Here is a 10,365-nt window from a genome sequence, read left to right on the forward strand (position 1 = left end):
TGAACCAATGACAAAATGCCACTTGCCAGTGCCCCATTCACTAAAGGAGCCTGTTGAACAAGTCAAATTTCCACACACACCTGCCCAGTCAACACCACGTCAACAGTACGAACTACTAATTGGGCTGTCATTTCTTTTTTAAATTCACCTATTTGGGAAAGTGAACAGAACTCATTTCTCAGAGTATACAGAGTCTATTTCGTGCGAAATGAGTTGTGTCACAAGTTGACAAGAACTACGTGGTTGTCCAAGCTCCACACCAATCTGATAACTTTGAGTTTTGAGCATTTTTTTTAGCACCTGATCATTCCTCCCCACAAGAAGCCTTTTGGACCCCAAAAGATCACTTTCAATTGTCTAGTAGGTGAGGGTACAGTTCCCTCACCTTTCCAATCTCGGTCCATTTGGCCTTTGAAGGATTTTTTCCCTTGAGCCCCACACGAAGGTAATCCATATTCCCTCGTTTTGAAGACCTTGTTCTTCTGTCAAGAATGGTGACTTGTTGTAGTTCATCATGGTATTCAGAGAAAAATCCTCTATGGAAGGAATTTGGACATTTTCTCCTTGATCTTTAATCAAAGGAGGCTCATACAACTTTAAGTTCTCAACATTAACAACAACATAAATTTGCATATATGAAGGCAAATCCAACCTGAAGGCATTGTTAGCAATCTTTTCCAAAATTCTGAATGGACCATATCTAATTGGTTTCAGCTTTTTACCTTCTCTATGGAGTTTCTCTTTGCTAATGTGAAGCCAAAATTCATCCCGACTTGGAACTTGTGATCTACACAATGCTTGTCATGCCTTGCTTTGTACTTTCCTTGGCTCTTTTCAAGTTGTTCTTGAACTCTTTGGTGTACCAATTATATTTGTTCAATGAACCTTGTTTCTTTGTCTATGTCACTATGACCATCAATAGCAACATATTCTCCAAAAATGAAATCCAAAGGAGACTTAGGAAAGTATCCCAAACATGCCTCAAATGGTGATGTTTGAGTTGAAGAGTGCTTGGCCCAGTTGTAAGCATGTTGAATATAGTGCAAATGTTCATCCCCCAACTTAGGATGCTTGTTGTAATACCCACAAAGAAGATGTATCACTATCATGATCACCACCTCTGTTTGACCATTTTTTTGTGGATGAAATGTTGTACTCTTTTTCTATTTGGTGTCCATGAATCCCCACAAGATTTACCAAAAATTCCCAACAAAATCAAGAATCTCGATCACTAACAATGGATGTGGGCAATCCAAAATGCACCCATGCATTCTGAATGAATAACTGAGCAGTTTGTTCAGATGTAACATGATTTTTACATGGCATAAAAATACACATTTTTTTGAACCTATCCACAACTACATACAAATATCATGACCTCTTTTTGATAATGGAAGACCTCCTAAAAAATCCATAGAAACACTCTTCCACAACCGTGAAGGATCTGAAAGTGGTGTGTACAATCCTAACTTCCTATTGCTAGGCTTACTGACTACACATAATGAACATCCTTTAATAAAACGTGGCACACTTTTATTGAGCATATGAGGCCAATAACAATATCTCTGTAGACGTCCCACCGTCTTACTTACACTGAAACGACTAGCAATAAGAGAAGTATGTGCCCCTCTTATGATGTTGACTATTTCTCCCTATGGAATACAAATCTTGCAAAGATGGTACAACAAGTTATCATGCAAATGATAATCCAATTCCTCTACGTGGTTACCTTGACTCAAGCTTTCATAAATATCCTGAAATTCATTGTCTAATGCATATTGCTCAATATAAATTTCATGCAAAAAAAAATTATGCTTGATTAAAGTAGTTGCACTAATAATAGGCCGAGAAAGCATATCAACAACTTTATTGCAGATACCTTTCTTATACCTTAGTACCAAGTTGAATTGTTGAAGAAAACCCATCCATCGGAAGTGCCTTGATTGTTGCAAATTTGATTGAGACTGCGAGTATTGCAATGGTTGATGATTAGTGTGAATAATTTTTTCCTTACTCATCAAGTAGTGTTTCCACTTTTTCACTTTTTCACACTTTGCACCAATGCATACAATTCCTTGTCATATGTAGGATAATTAATCACTACACCATTGAAAGTTTCTAAATGAAAACAGATAGGCTTAGCATGTTGCATGAGGACTGCACCCATTGCATAGTCACTAGCATCAGTCTAGATCTCAAATGACTATCTCAAGTATGGAAGTGAAAGTACTGGAGTTTAACTAATATTTTCCTTCAATGCATCAAAGGCCTTTTGTTATTTTCCTCCCCAATGAAAAACCTTTTTCACACTTGTCAATGCATGCAAAGGAGTTGTTATAGAAGAAAAGTTAGCAATGAATTTCCTCCAATATTGGGTTGCTCCCAAAACAATTCTTACCTTAGTAACTGTCTTGGACCTTGGCCAATTGAAAATGACATCAACCTTGGAGGGATCTATTTTCAACTCACCTCCTCCAACAATATGACCCAAGTAAACTAAATAATCTTTTCCAAACTTACTCTTTGAAATCTTTAGATACAACTGTTATTTTTTTAAGACATCAAGTACTTTTCACACATGCATGACATGTTCATCACGAGATTTACTAAAAATTAATATGTCATCTAAGTAGACTATAAAAACTCATCAAGAAATGGACTCAACACATCATTCATCACACACATGAAGGTAGCAGGAGAATTACATAAACCAAAAGGCATAAATAGCCATTCAAACAAAGCTTGTTTTGTTTTGAATGTTGTCTTCTAATGTCTCTTTCAACAATTCTAATTTGATGGTAGCCACTCGTTAAGTCCAACTTAGTAAAATACTTTGCATCTTTCAATTGATCAAGTAAATCATATATTTTAGGCAGTGGGTAATGATTCTTTATTGTAATCTTGTTCAATGCACGGAAGTACACACACATGTGCCATTGTCCATCCTTCTTTGGCACCAAAACAATAGGTGAACCACATGGTGAAGAAGATGGCATAATGATCCCTTTATCCAACAACTCTTGAATTTTCTTTTTAATTTCTACACTTTCCATCACTGACATCATGCACATGCCAATGTTAGGAAGAGGACTATCTTGCTACAACTGTATCTCATGTTGGATTCCTCTCTTGGGAGGTAATCCTTTTGGTTCTTGAAACATCTCATCATATTGGTTATCAACATAACCGATTTCATATTTAAATATTGAATCACAACCTTTAAAACCTTAATTATCAACATCATTCTTGGGTTTGATCATTAGAAGTACAAAATTCTTGCTTGAATTCACTAGTCTTTTCATCTAGCCTGCATTAACAAGTGAAAGATTTAGTTTCTTTCTATGAGCTCTCACAATATATTCAACTCCATCTTTGAACAAATGGTATTTTTTTTCATGTCTATGGAATATAGATTTTCTATCATAGAGATATGGGTTGCCCAAAACTATACCACATATGTCTAATGGCACAACATCAAGCTCCACTTCATCTATGAAATTTGCAGTAATGGCGAATTTCAGTTTACACTTTCTAGTTACCTACAATTGTGCATTATCACATACCCATCCAAGTGGATATGTTTTATGATGTGGAATGGTTTCCAAGTTTAAACTTTTGACAATGTTTTCAGAGATAAGATTGGCTTGAGAGACACTGTCAAAAAGAGTATCAATTTTTCTATGTTTGGAGATCACCCTTATGTGAAAACGTTTTATCCTCTTCTTTTCATTTAGAGTTTCATTGTCTAAATTTGAAGTACTAGTGCTAGCAATGGATTCTTTTCCCTTTATACCCATGGCTGTAATTTTAGTTTCATCACTTGAATCGAATCCCAAATCCTATTGAGTGGTCACGGTTGTCTTTTGTTTTCCCTTGTTGTTGAATTTCTTTAGATTCATTTTGGGTTGAAGCTTCCAACAATGAGCTTCATCGTGACCCTCTTTGGAACAATGCTTGCATGTTAATTTCTCTCCTTCCTTCTTGATATATGCATTTTTCTTTCCCTTCCCTTTGAAACCCTTTTCTTTTCCTTTACCCTTAAATGGATTTTTACTACCCTCTTCCGGAGTGTTTTTCCCTCTTTCCTCAAGATGAGTGGTTTGAACACACACCTCGTCTAGATTATTTGGATTAAACATAAGGATAATATGCCTAAGGTAACTGTGTAATCCCCCTATGTACTTCAGCAATGTGTCTTGTGATTACAAATCTACACATAACATTGGAGACCTTATTTCATAATTCTTGGGTGTAATCTTGCACATTTTGACCTTTAAGTTGTCTAAAGTTCTTCCAATTCATGATGCCTTTCTACATATAAGATAGATGGTAGAAATGTTTTTTAATTGCAGTAATGAAATCAAACCAAGAAATTGAGATCTTACCGTGTTTTTTTATCTCCTCTTGTGTCTTTTATTCCCACCATACTAATGTTGCACCCTCCATCCTCAAGGAGGCTAACTGAATCTTTACATCATCCTCTTGAAGGTTTTGAATTCTGCAATAGACTTCCAACTGACGAACCCAGTTGTCAAGCTTCTCTACATTCACTTCACCATTATACATGGGCAGTTCAAATTTAACATCAAGTTTTAATAAGGGTGATTTTCTAGTTCCTTTTGAGGTATGTTGATGAGTATGAGTAAGGGTTGTGTTAGTGGAAGAGGGTGAAGATGCCTGTGAAGAATAAGATGAAGAAGATGGTGGAGAGGGTGGAGGTTTACCTCCATTTCCATTACCTCCTCTTCCTGAGGAACCTTCTCCTTTGGGAGGTTTGGAGATTTCACCCTGTAGTTTGGTATTTCTCTCTTCATAGAGGACCTTCACGATCTCTGTCATATCAAAGGGAGCCTTCCTCAAGACCTTCTCATCCTATGTCATGTTTGTAGGTTCTCCTTCATGATACATTCTCGCTGGAGTCTCAACTACAACTTGAGGAAGAACTAGTGGTGGGGATTGTGGCAACCTTTCCCTCCTTCCCCTTGACCTAACTTCAGGGCTTTCAACTAACTTCCCTTCTCCTCTCTTGATTTTTAACCTTGTAAGCATGAAATTCACTTGCAAACGATTAAATCCTTCTTGCACAAATAAAAGCAAGAGCTCTAATACCAAACTTGGTCTGATTAAGTTAATTAGTTTTGCTATGCTAAAATTCCTTTTCAAATTATATTAGATATGCTTGAGGATTCATGAGATCACTTGCAAGTTTAAAAACATGAGTTTTGAGTGTTTTTATGTAATTCTTATGTGAAAATTAACATAAACAAATGACTGAACAACAACATATGACAGATATAAACATCACCACAAACAATATCACAATAACACATGATGGAGTTCACCCCTCCTGGGCTACGTCTCCAACTTGGTCCAACTTCCAATGGCTTGGCCCTATCTATTATGCTCAAAAGTGTGAATACATTAGTTTACAATGCTCAGAATGCTGTGAAAGCTATTCCAGTGGCTCCAGAATTCCCAAAAATGCCTGTGTAGGCTCTTTCTACTCCTAATTTGGTAAAAAAATGAAGAAGTTATGGCCTATCCCAATATTCTGCTAATTGCATCGTAAATTTCCCAAAATCCAGTGCCATCCTGCAATTTTGCCCCAAAACGTGCTAATAGAGCGACAATTTAGTCGAAAGCCGAGTGAAATTGTTCGACACTTTAAATTTCTGCTAACACCTATGTTCCAACAATCACAGACACTTTAAATGTCCGCTAATGTTGGGCCCCCACTTCTCCTCCACGGGTGGTCGTGTGTAGTGGTGTATCCAAGGGTTGGCCCCCATGTGGGTTGGACTGTTCCCTCCATCATGCCTTCTCCTCCTCCAGTTGAGCGCACAATGCATCATCAATGATTAATGAAGCCCCTCCTTGTCTCTTGCAATTGCACCCTATGCCAAGAAAATTTCTCTCTCTCCCCTTGGCGTAATCTTGATCCATAGGCAAACAATTTGCATGAAGTATGGAAAAATAGGACATTTTGGGCTAATGTTTGTTTGCCATAAGTGATATAAATCTCCAGGTGTTCAATGAAGCATGGAAAATGTTTGTGAGGATATATGATGAGAATTGTTGCCCAATGAAGTATCATGAATACAAAGGCACCATGTTGCGATAGTTGAATGAACAATGGATCATGATGATCAAAGTGGCTCATGAAGAACCCAAGATATTTCAAGACCTTTTGGAGAGTAGATAGCAACAACAATGCAAGATTGGTCATGAGTATTGTAGACATAGTGGTAATGTTATCACTTATGAAGAACCTTATGTAAAAGTCACCATGAGTCCCAGTCATCAATGTTATTGACTCGTCATATTGCCGTCACATTATAATGTTGAAATTATGATTTAATTTTGAAAATTATGGTAAATGTAAATATGTGGAAATCCAAGAGTCATATATGGATAAAAAAACCACATGGAGAAGTCCAAAAGTCTCATAAAAGTCCAAAGGTCACTTAGAATTTCAAAAGTCATATAGAAGTCCAAAGGTCATATTAGAAGTATAAGAGACATGAGGAAGTTCAAAAGTCATGAGGATATGAAAGGTCATTCCTTTTGTTATAAAAGAGGCCTCATTACTTTAAGAGAGGAATTTTCATCTTGGCTTCTCCACCCAAGCATTAGAGAAAAAGATAGTTCTTTTGGAGAGAAAGAAGTGGCTTAATGATCCATTATTGGAGCTAGTGATGTTCATTGTATTAATGTATCTTAGAAATTTTTCTTAATATTTGAAGCGAGTTTGTTGAGCCAACACATTTACATGCATATTTCATGAATGTTTGAGACTATTCTTAGGATGTTTGCGGTATACGTTTATATTCACATGTGCTAAATAAGCTGAACTATTTCGTTGGCTTCGATGCTCATATCATTAAATATGTGTTGTATTTGTTTTCATGATCATTGCATCTATGTGAACTATTTCACTTGATGACTAACAATTTTTTCTTATGATATTTGTGTTTATTTATTATATTAGTACTAATACATTTCTTCTAAAGGCTCACTTTTATTCCCTTCTAGTGTAAGAAACTTGGTATATATTACAATTGAACATTTCACGAGGCATACTTGCTTGCTCATTCAAAAGTACATGTGCATTGCTCTCTTGTGCTAATAGTCGCAACCAAGGAAAATATTCAAGTAAATGGAAGTCGAGCTATACTTCTGGATGGGACTCCTATACCAAACAGTGTGAGGTCTAACTGGGACTTCATATCGGGGATATCCTTTGTATTTTGGTGGGTCTAGCACCGTCAACGTATTAGAAATCAACATCTACATTGAAATAAATGCATCTAGTGCTAGCAATCAAATAGGATTAGGAATCAACATCTACACTTAAATCAATGCATCTAGTGTAAGAAATCAAATAGGATTAGAAATCAGCATCTACATTGAAATCAATCCATCTAGTGCAAGGAATATTCTTCCCTTTCACTCCCCCCTCCATATATATCTATATTTCCCTCCATCTCTCCTTTATTGTCTCCCTTTCTCACCCCCCAAAAACATACTTTATCTCTCTTCATATCTATCTATCTCTCCCTCCCTTCCTCTCTTTATCTCTCTCTTCTTCTCTCTCTTCCCCTTCCATCTATATCTCAATCTCCTATGTATCTCCTTCTTTGTCTCTCTATATCACCCTGCAAACATACACATTGTTTCTCCATATTATCTCTATATATCCCTCCCTCTCCCTCTCTCTCCCTCTCCCTCTCTCTCCCTCTCCCTCTCTCTCTCTTCCCCTTCTCACCCTTTCTCTCTCTCTCTCTCTTCCCCTTATCTCCCTCTGTCTCCCCTTCTATCTCTCTTCCCTCCTACTCTCCCCTCCAACTCCATCTCTCTCTGCACCATTCTCTCTCTACGTCTTTCTTTTTTCTTCTTACATCCCTCTCTCTCCCCCTCCAACTCCATCTCTCTCTATGCCTCTCTCTCAAGTCCTCTCTCTCTTCCTTCATCTCTCTCCCTTTCTATCCCACCTCCCTTTGTCTCTCCCACATGTCTCTCTCTCTCTCCTCCAACTTTTTCACTATCTCCCTCCTTATCTCATTTTCTCCCCATTCTCTCCATATCTCCTTCTTTTTCTTTCTATCTCACCACCAAACATACACACTCTTTGTCCATCTCTCCCGAAGGAATCAAATATTTTGGAATGTCATCTAGAAAAACTAAATCACTCAATATAAAAACTCTTATTTCTAATAGAATAACTATTACATAAAGATTATTTGAAAAAGAAATGAGGAAAATATATTAAGAAGAACAACCTTCTACTTTGGTGGTTACTTGTTAATGGAAATTTTCTATTGCAGCGTTTGGTTATGCCTGGAGTAAGATGACTAATGGGAAATTACACGGATAAATAACTAAATGACAATGAAATTTACATAGATTGTCAATCTCTGGACTGCTAGTAACATGACAAAGGAGAAAGAAAAAAGGCAGCTTGCTAGCTAAATATGCATAGCTTCAATTCTTTTAAATGTTTGTGCAGGAATTTATTTCTTATGGAGTACATCAATACACTTATCTAGACTGATCTACATCTCAACCTCGCTTTGTTTAAATTTACAAAACTTCCATTTATCTTTAAATTTCAAGAATGGGAGCAAAGTTGTCTAGCAATCTCTTCACTGGTAGTATCACATCCAAGAAGGAAGAACAAAGGAACTCCTTATATTAAAGAAGCATGGATTCAATTATTTTGCATGGATGTCGAAGAAAATATTACTTATGGTGTAGATTAATTCACTCTATCTAGGAAACCAAGATCATCGTCTTAACCTCTTTTTGTCAATTTAAAAAAAAAACTTGCATTCATTTTCACTCTGCAAGAGTGAAAAGGATATAACAAATTATGTGAGATATAAAAAAAATAAAAAATAAAAATAAAAAATTAAGTTTAGCCATAAATTCATGTAACCTTGATGGCAACCCAATATTGTTGAAGTTAAACTTGATCCCACCTAATATTATAGAATTTATGTTTAACAATCAGAGTATACATCTCGAGTGAAGCCAAGGCCCTGCATATAATTGGCAATGTGGTATGCATCTAATAAAATGAAAAACTAGCATTATAAAAAAAAAGATATATAAAATAAAATGTGCAATGAGAGCTGGGAAAATACTAATTTGCAATTTGTTGCTTATCAACTGCTTTTGGACTGCAATTTGTAATGAATTTTTAGTTTTCTCATAGAAGTTTGCAAAATAATCCTCATATGGTCATGAATAAAGTTGAAAGTATATTACAAATATATAGTTGAAAGTATATTACAAATATATAACCGTCACCTAGTGCATATATTTTTTATACTCAATACTGCCAACACTTTTCAGCCTATGAATTTTCACAATGCTTTTTAATTAAATTTTGTGTCATTCTTTTTATTGTATAGAGAGAAATGTTTGACATGTGAATGAGAGAATTAAAATTATAACTACAACGAGGAAAAAAAATGGACATAGATTGGGAACAAACTTTCCCTCTATGTACAAAAATAAAATTTTGTACATGCTAAACCGCAGTTGCATATTTTGATAAGATACATAAGAAAAATAATTTACGTGCTAAACTGCGGTTGCAATTTTTAAGAGTTTAACTGTGAAATTTCAGAAAATTTGTGCAATTATAAATTTTATTGGTTATCATATGTTAAACTCTTCTCTTCTAAAACACAATTATTCCAAGGGTTTCTTTCCTCCACTAGTGTATACCTTATAAAATATATATAAGCATAGACCTTATAAAAAATATATAAGGATATAGAAAAACTGAAGATTAAAAAGATATTAATTCCCCAAAAAATCAAACTCGACACATCTAGAGTAAACGTGGTATGAATTTTGGGAAAATGATTATCAATTAATCAATTGACATTAAAACTCGACTGCCCATTCACCCTAAATTGCTTTCGCAAAGTCCCCTTCAGCAAATATGCACATGCATAGTGTTGTACATAGGGTCTGCCTTGAACTATCCATGTAAAAATCAAAACCCTAAATTACTACCCATATGGTAAATCATAAAAATAAAAAATCCAGGGAAAATAAAAACCCTTACTATAAAAATAAATTGAATGTAAAGATCGTTAACTACCCAGTGCCAAATTACAAATCCACAACTTGGCCACCAATTTAACTCATTTTAGCCCCCCAAATCAAACGAAGCACTCATTCTAGCCCCCAAATCAAATGGAGCATCTTGAATACAAATAATAGACCAAGTCTCTTGATTGTGAAAATAAACATATTTCTCTAAATATCACCTTGAGATCAAAGAGAAACAACCACCAAAACCTAATGATAGGGCATCAAAGAGTAAACACAACATGGCCCATGTGATGCCAC

The 10,365-nt window shown here is 35.7% G+C and overlaps 1 non-coding gene across 1 annotated transcript; it reads right to left on the reverse strand.

The window, feature by feature from the left end:
- Window positions 1-9,856: 9,856 nt before the first annotated feature.
- Window positions 9,857-9,988, reverse strand: LOC149184489 (small nucleolar RNA snoR135). The gene has a single exon (XR_016257868.1). It is a non-coding gene; the product is annotated as a small nucleolar RNA snoR135 (small nucleolar RNA).
- Between the last annotated feature and the right edge of the window lie 377 nt (window positions 9,989-10,365).

The sequence above is a fragment of the Pinus tabuliformis genome, chromosome 3_2, assembly GCF_031772625.1.
Source record: "Pinus tabuliformis cultivar Carrire ecotype Pingquan chromosome 3_2, CPIR1, whole genome shotgun sequence".
Lineage (NCBI taxonomy): Eukaryota > Viridiplantae > Streptophyta > Pinopsida > Pinales > Pinaceae > Pinus > Pinus tabuliformis.